General features: G+C 43.3%; 1 pseudogene across 1 annotated transcript in view; it reads right to left on the reverse strand.

Annotated features, from left to right (window-relative positions):
• Positions 1 to 5,399, reverse strand: part of LOC311148216 (retinoic acid receptor gamma-A-like) — a 40,140-nt pseudogene extending 34,741 nt beyond the window's left edge. The window contains exon 1 of the transcript XR_014615642.1: positions 5,254 to 5,399. The product of XR_014615642.1 is annotated as a retinoic acid receptor gamma-A-like (transcript). The remainder of the gene's footprint in view (positions 1 to 5,253) is intronic.
• Positions 5,400 to 8,930: the final 3,531 nt, after the last annotated feature.

An 8,930-nucleotide genomic window follows, 5' to 3' on the forward strand; every position in this document is an offset into this window, starting at 1 on the left:
TACCGGTACCCCCTGTAACTGGGGCGGCAGGTAGCTTAGTGGTTAAGAGCGTTGTAGCCAGTAAAGGTTGCTGGTTCTAATCCCCGAGCCGACTAGGTGAAAAATCTGTCGATGTGCCCTTGAGCAAGGTACTTAACCCTAATTGCTCCTGTAAGTCGCTCTGGATAAGAGCGTCTGCTAAATGACTAAAATGTAAAATGTATATAGCCTCGTTATTTTATTGTGTTACTTTTTATTTAATTTTTTACTTTAGTTTATTTAGTCAATATTTTCTTAACTCTATTTCTTGAACTACATTGTTGGTTAAAGGTTTGTAAGTAAGCATTTCACGGTAAGGTCTACACCTGTTGTATTCGGCGCATGTGACAAATACAATTTTATTTGATGTGATTTGATTTTACACACTCCCCACCCACCCTGCACTCACCATCCCTCCTAACCAACCAACCAACCCACTATCTATTGACAGTCCTGCCCCCTCAGGCATTCTAATATTTTAATTGAATCTTTTGTAATTATAATGAAATAACTGCAGAGTTCCATTAGGAAGAGATAATGATCTGCAGTTCCATTAGGAGAGAGAATGATCTGAGCTGCTCGGTGTGACAGTGGTCACAGGAACCACTTAGTAGTCTGTTCCCCATACCAAATGGCACCCTATTTCCTATATAACCCATATGGGCCCCTGGTCAAAAGAAGAGCACTATATAGGGAACAGGGTGCCATTTGGGACAGATCCTGTCTTGCCATCCAAGCCAGAAAGATATAGCGCCTGTTTCAATTAGCTCATCAATTCACATTGAACAGCACATTAAGGGAAAACAAAGAGGTTTGTGTGTGGGGGTGGGGGGTTGTGTGTGTGTGTGTGCGTGTGTGTGTGTGTTGATTGATTAAAATAGTGTTATCCGTTATTACCACATTACATGATTGTGAATATATTGACAGTACAATAAGGAGAGAGGGATATCAAAGTCAAAACAATCCAAATAGGCCAAGGTACAGTCAGACAGTAGACATGACTCTGTTGGTTATTAAAATACATAAAATATAATTAAGCAATAAGGCACGAGGAGGTGTGGTATATCATTACATTTTAGTCATTTAGCAGACGCTCTTATCCAGAGCGACTTACAGTTAGTGAGTGCATACAGTTTCATACTGGCCCCCCGTGGGAAACGAACCCACAACCCTGACATTGCAAGCGCCATGCTCTACCAACTGAGCTACAGGGGACTACACATATGGCCAATATACCATGGCTAAGGGCTGTTCTTACGCATGACGCAACGCGGAGTGCCTGGATACAGCCCTTACCCCGAGGTGCCTTATTGCTATTATAAACTGGTTACCAATGTAATTAGAACAGTAAAAATAAATGTTTTGTCATACCCTTGGTATGCTGTCTGATAAACCATGGCTGTCAGCCAATCAGCATTCAGGGCTCGAACCACCCAGTTTATAATCCCTTTTCTAATACTACAGTATTAGATTATAAAGCTACTGCATAAACTGATCAACCTGACAAGTGAAGCAAAAGGCATTAAACATTTTTTACAACATCATTTGGCATCTCGTACAAATGTTGCTACCATCGACGTATGAATACATTATTATCGTATGACTAAATCATTATCCTTTTCCTGTCCATAAATTAGAGATAAATTGTGTTCTCCTTCCAAGCACAGTAACATAGAAAATAAAGGACAAGCTCATAAACCTTTCTTCATTTCGTCAAATGTCATCTAGTATGGCAGTTGATTCATTTCTAGCTTATTGGCGTATGTCTAAATCATTTCACCATTTTCCTTTCCATGCAGCCCTGACATAGTACTACCAGCTATATGACATCAGACTCTTAAACAGCAGTAGGCTACACAATAACAGCCATTTGAAAGGCTCTTCTCTCCTCCTCAAAAGGCAGACAAGGACACCACACATGGTGTGGATCTGACACTGGCCAGCCCATAGCCTCTCTGTAACCTCTGACATTGGACAGAAAAGTAGCAGTCTCCAACCACCAGACAGAAAACAGGAAAGATGATCATGACCACACACTAAAACTCCATTTGATTCTAAACAGACTGAAACTAACAGCAATGACATCCGAAACCTTCCCCACTGATATTTATTTTCTGTATGTCAGAATTTTTATAAAATCACAAAAAATAACTCCACAATGAATCACCATGTTGGTAATGCTTAGATTGCATATAGAGAAAAAATGATTTGTGGGAAAAACATATTTGATAAAATCATGCTAAACCTTTATTAACTCTGATTTTAGAGTTCTCCCTCAAATAGAAATAAACTCACAGAATATCTAGGCCACATTTAAGAAATGGTGTCACACTTTAAGCAGCTGCCTGGGAAAAGAGTCAAGAAGTCCTGATTGTTGTTAATGTTATGAGAGTAGAGCTGAGTAGAGCTCTCCTAGCTGAGTGTCTTTACATTGGAGGGTTTAGCTCTTTAGCTTGCTGCTAGCTCCCTGGCTCAGCTGTGTCCCAAATGGCACCCTATTCCCTTTATAGTGCACTACTTTTGACCAGGGACCATAGGCCATAGGATCTGGCCAAAAGTAGTGCACTATATAAGGAATAAAGTGCCATTTAAGACACAGGTCACTGTGCTCTGCAGCTGGCCAGGCCTAATGAGAGATCAGACTCAAACATCAATTCATCTGCCTTATTGCAGAGGACAATGAGGGGCAACTGGTTCAGTAAGGAGAGATTATTATGGCTGCTCCTCGTGTGGGATAGGTTCGCCTTGTTTACTAAGATTATTGAGCACAGAGGGACTAAAACAGTACACACACACACACTAGCACAGACACACACACACACTAGCATAGCACACCAACTGACAGATCGTTCGTTCTCTTTGATTTCCTGGAACAAAGAACAAAAATAAATGACTTTGGGATCTGACTGGCTACTTTTTAAATGGTTGTGTGGGTCGATCAGAGTGAAAGAGCGGTGAGGTATCTGACTAAATAAACAAATCTCTTGTTATCATCAGAGCTCCCTGGCTGGTTGTAGGAGAGAGGAGAGGAGAGGAGAGGAGAGGAGAGGAGAGGAGAGGAGAGGAGAGGAGAGGAGAGGAGAGGAGAGAGAGGAGAGAGAGGAGAGGAGAGAGAGAAGAGAAGAGAAAAAGAGAAGAGAAGGAGAAGAGAAGAGAAGAGAAGAGAAGAGAAGAGAAGAGAAGAGAAGAGAAGAGAAGAGAAGAGAAGAGAAGAGAAGAGAAGAGAAGAGAAGAGAAGAGAAGAGAAGAGAAGAGAAGAGAAGAGAAGAGAAGAGAAGAGAAGAGAAGAGAAGAGAGAGAAAGAAGAGAAGAGAAGAGAAGAGAAGAGAAGAGAAGAGAAGAGAAAGAGAAGAGAAGAAGAAGAGAAGAGAAAGAGAAGAGAAGAGAAGAGAAGAGAAGAGAAGAGAATAGAAGAGAAGAGAAGAGAAGAGAAGAGAAGAAATAGAAGAGATAGAAGAGAGAAGAAGAGAGAGAAGAGAGAGAAGAGAAGAGAAGAGAAGAGAAGAGAAGAGAAGAGAAGAGAAGAGAAGAGAAGAGAAGAATGGAGAACAGGAAAGAAAGAAGAAAGCAAAGCAGAAAAGGAGAGGAGAGGAGAGGCTGGCTGGCTGGCTGGTCTGCATGGAGTCCCCTCGGCCTCCCCTGTCCTGACAGGGCATCTGTCTTCATTAAAGAGAGCCCAGTGTGCATGACAGCCACTGAAACGCTGGTGTCTTCAGGAGTAATGAAGACAGATGACTGCCCCCAAGATCCCGTAAAAAGGAACAAAAAAGCAGAAGGTTGAACAAATAAAATCTGAAAAACAACCCTCAGTGTGAACACAACACAGCATTTGGGTTTCAAAAGGATTTTAAAAAAATGTAATGGGAACACATGAACAGAAGCAAGCAAACATCTTGTTTGTGTGCAAACAACTAAACTATTTAGATTGTTTGTAGTTTGAGGGTGTGTTGTGTATTTCTTCTTGATTGTAAATTTCTGTCTTGGTCCCTAAAAGAGAACAGCACACCCCCACTCCTTCTTTTCCACAGTCCCTCTCTTTCTCCCAGCCACACAGGCCCCCTGGACGCCTATGGAAATTGACCCCAGTTTTGTCTGTCTGAGACAGGCCTGTTGTTTGAGCCAGAGTAGTGTCTGAAGTCTGGAAAGTAGTGAACGAGAGAGGAAAAATGTGAACACTGACACAGAAAAAGAGAGAGAAAATAAATCTCTTCTTTGGCTCTTCTGAAGCCTAGCAACATTCCAAGTTACTAATTTATACATACATTTATCCATTCAATAATTCATCTACTGATTAATTTATAGCTATTTAGCTCCAGAGAAAAATCTTTACACACAAGCATAAAACACCAACAATACTTCCAACTAAAAATACAGGGAGCAAAGAAATGTTTTTAGAAGACCACCTTTTTAATCTACTTTATATAAAAAAGACTAGATTCAAAACTCATTGTAGTCTCCACATGGAAAGCTCTAGTAGCTGTCACAGAGGTGATTGTGAAGGGAGCAAGACCAATGTAATGTGGATGGCTGACATTTTGTCCAAAGTGTCAGGTTTCTCCCTTTCCCTCTCTCTCTTCCTCTCAATATTTCATCTGTACTTTCTTACTCTTGTCTGTTTTGTATACAGAACCTAACCTACCCGACAAGGTCAAAACTCAGGTGGCTGGCATTGTCACAGTGAAACCTGAACCTGTGGGTTAGCATTGTCACAGTGAAACCTGAACCTGTGGGTTAGCATTGTCACAGTGAAACCTGAACCTGTGGGTTAGCATTGCAGCCACTCAGAAATCAAACAAACACACACACATAGGCTAGCATATCATATCGTAGCTAGTTGTCCCTGGGTAGCTAGTGGAGCTGCCCCAACAGGCTCCAGAACCAGTCTCTTCCTGTCCACACACACACACACACACACACACACACACACACACACACACACACACACACACACACACACACACACACACACACACACACACACACACACACACACACACACACACACACACACACACACACACACACACACACACACACACACACACACACACACACACACACACACACACAGGTCTCTAGCCCCTACAGCCCTGAGAGTCAGCCCACTAGCAGAGCTGAGAGCAGTACAGCCTGTGGTAAACAAAAACCCCTCCACGGCCCACACTGAGTCCAATGCCAGCTAGCTCAGTGGGAGAGCATGACACAGGACATGCAAACAGGATGCCATTGACTTACATTGAACGCTGGCACTGCCGGTCCAGGCGAAGGGGTCCAACCCGCGAAGAAGGGGCTCGCCTTCCGCAGCATGCACGCACCCCGGCTGGTGACATCATATAGCTGGCGTGGGGCCCATCCCCAGAGCTTCCATAACAGTCAAACATGGTGGTGCTTTCAACCTCCTTTTGCTGTTTACAGTACCCCCTCCCTAGTCCCTACCTCCTGAGAACACACAGCTTAACCCTGCTGCTGTAGCTACCCCCCCTTCCTTCTTCCTGGAGTAGCTAGGTCACCTCACCGTAGTACAACAATAACAACAACAACAACAGTAGCAGCAGCAGTGAAGGTCCCAGTTCAAACCCTCCTGTAGCTCTGATGTGTTGCTGCCTGCTGCTACCTTTTCCTTCGTTCCTTCCTTCCTTCCTTCTCTCCCTCTCTCTCTCTATCGTCTGTTCTCTCCTTTCCTGCTGGCACTTCTGTTTCTATTCCCCCTTTCCCTTCCCCTCAGCTGGAATGCAGGGCTGGTTCCTGCCTGGTTGTATCTGTAGTTGAATCTGCTGCTCTGAGCTCAGTGTTGCTCTATCGTCTCCCCCTGCCCTAGGGCGAGCTGCTCCCTGTCTGCTGTAACAGACCTAAATAACAGCTCCTTCTCTCACACACAGCTCTCTCTCTAGCTCTCTTTCAGCTCTCTCTCTCTCTCACTGCTGCATCCCAGACACACACAGCACAGCGGAGTGAACCAACTGCCTCAGACTGAGAGAGAGAGGGGGTGGAGAGCGAGAGAGGGAGAGAGAGAGAGAGGACCCAGAGGGAGAGGGTGGAGAGAGAGAGGAGGAGGGAGGGGGAGAGGAGGGGAGGTGGCCAGAGCCCTGTGCTGCTAGGCTGGGACTGATTTGTTAGAGGACAAAACTTTATTCCATTCTTCTCTCTCTCTCTTTTTGTCCCCGGCTTTCTTTTGTGTTTCATATTTCAGCCCGAATGCAAACAAACACAACCCCTCCCCTCCTCTGCCCTATTCAGATCCCACTCTCCCTCTTGGTTCTCTCAATTTGTCTTTACACTGCACCTCCCCCATTTCCCCTGCAGTAAATATGAGACCCCTACTCCCTCCCTCCCTCCCTCCCTCCCTCCCTTAGCCCCCGTCTCTAATCATAACCATATTAAAGTCTGGGCAGGCAGAGAGAAAGGCAGCCACAGAGATGGAGAGAGAGAGAGAAAATGAGAGAGATGGAGAGAGAGTCAGAGTCCCCAACCCTCCAGAGTCAGCCCCAACCCTCCAGAGTCAGACAGACAGAGACAGAGACAGACCGAGACAGAGACAGAGACAGAGACAGAGAGAGAGAGCGAGAGCGAGAGAGAGAGTAAGAGAGAGAGAGAGCGAGTAAGAGAGAGCGAGAGCGAGAGAGAGAGAGTAAGAGAGAGAGAGAGTAAGAGAGAGAGACAGAGAGAGAGAGAGAGCGAGAGATAGAGAGAGAGAGAGAGATAACATTGTGCTGAACCCAGAAACCAGATGCCAGGCTAAATCCTTTCCTTTTGTCTGTGTGTTCCAGGAACAGAGAATGGGCAGGAGTGTTCAAACTTCTCTCTCTCTCTCTCTCTCTCTCTCTCTCTCTCTCTCTCTCTCTCTCTCTCTCTCTCTCTCTCCTCTCTCTCTCTCTCTCTCTCTCTCTCTCTCTCTCTCTCTCTCTCTCTCTCTCTCTCTCTCTCTCTCTCTCTCTCTCTCTCTCTTCAATTCAATATACTTTATTGACATGGCAAGTTAAATTACTTACATTGTCAAAGTATACATATAACAAAAATGGTGGGACCAACAGCAATAATAATAGTAGTAGTGGAAATTACCATCAACAGCAACTACAACAATATTAATGAGAATAACAATACATTAAAGCAATAGTAGTCGACCAGTCTCAACATGACTGAGAGGACACATGACATGGTATGAAAGCCAAAACAAAATAGGAAATATTATTGATATTACATTACACTTTTCACTGGCTGTCCCTCAGGTTGTGGCAGGAGGACACATATTTGGCTGCCAAAATTGCACATTTGGCTTTTCACCCAATAAATATTTGATTTCTTCTTCCTCTTTTATAGTTTCAAATTCTTTGTACTGAATGATAATTTTGGGAAAGAAAGATTCTCTTAGGTCTGAGTATTTGTCACAGTGTAATAGGAAATGCAGCTCTGTCTCTACCTCTCCCCGGGGGCAGAGTGAGCACAGCCTGTCCTCTCTGGGCAGCCAGGTTTGCCTGTGACGACCAGTCTCTATAGCCAGGCTGTGCTCACTGAGTCTGTACCTAGTCATTGTTTTCCTCAGTTTTTTATCAGTCACGGTGGTCAGATAGTCTGCCACCATGTACTGTCTGTTTAGAGCCAAATAGCATTGAAGTTTACTTTGATTTTTGTGGTATCTTTCCAATAGGTGATATATTTTTATTTTTGCTTTGTGATGATTTGGTTGGGCCAGATTTTCTGAGTGCTGTCCTGAGGCACTGTGAGGTTGGTTTTGGTTAGTGAACTGAGCCTCAGAACCAGCTGGCTGAGGGGACTCTTCTCTTGTTTCATCTCTTGACAAAGTATAGCTGTGTGATGGAATGTTTTGGGGTCACTTGTTTTTAGATGGTTGTAAAATTTGATGGCTCTTTTTTCTATTCGAATAAGGAGGGGGTATTGGCCCAATTCTGCTCTACATGCGTTATTTTGAGTTTTTCTTTGCACTTGCAATAGAGTCTTGCAAAACTCTGCATGCAGTATTTCGATTGGATGTTTGTCCCATTTGGTAAATTCAGTATTAGAGAGTTGACCCCAAACTACTTTGCTGCCATATAGAGCAATTGGTTCTATAACTGATTGGAAAAATTTGAGCCAGTTTCTAATTGGAATTTTGATTTTAATATTATTTTAATGGCATAGAATTCTCTTCTTGCTTTGTCTCTCAGCTCATTCACAGCCATCTGAAAGCTACCTGTGTTGCTGATATTTAGTCCTAGATACGTGTAATATTTGGTGTGTTCTAATAGAACTGTGTCCAAATAGAATTTATTTTGTCATCCTGATTTCCTGACCTTTTTTGGAATATCATTATATTCGGTTATTTTAGATTAACAGGGCCCAGGTCTGGCAGAACCTGTGCAGATGATCTAGATGCTGCTGTAACCCCTCCTTAGTGGGAGACAGTAGCACCAGGTCATCTGCGTACAGCAGACACTTGATTTCAGTGTTGTGTGGGGTGAGACCAGGTGCTGCTGATTCTTCTAATGTTTTTGCCAATTCATTAATGTAGATGTTAAATAGTGTTGGACTTATTGGGCAGCCCTGTTTCACTCCACGTCCCTGAGAGAAGAAGTCTGTTTGCTTTTTGCCGATTTTAACCGCACATTTGTTTTTAGTGTACATTGATTTAATAACATAATATGTTTTCCCTCCAATACCACTTTCTATTAGTTTATAAAAAAGACCTTCGTGCCAAATTGAATCAAATGCTTTCTTGAAGTCTACAAAACACGAGTAGATTTTGCCTTTGTTTTGGTTTACTTGTTTGTCAATTAGAGTGTGGAGGGTGTAAATGTGGTCTGTTGTACGATCATTTTTTACAAATCCAATCTGGCTTCTGCTTAGGACGTTGTATTCATCAAGGAAATGATGTAGTCTGCTGTTTATGATACTGCAGATAATTTTCCCCAAGTTGC

This window comes from Coregonus lavaretus, assembly GCF_964263955.1.
Source record: "Coregonus lavaretus genome assembly, chromosome: 20".
Classification (NCBI taxonomy): domain Eukaryota; kingdom Metazoa; phylum Chordata; class Actinopteri; order Salmoniformes; family Salmonidae; genus Coregonus; species Coregonus lavaretus.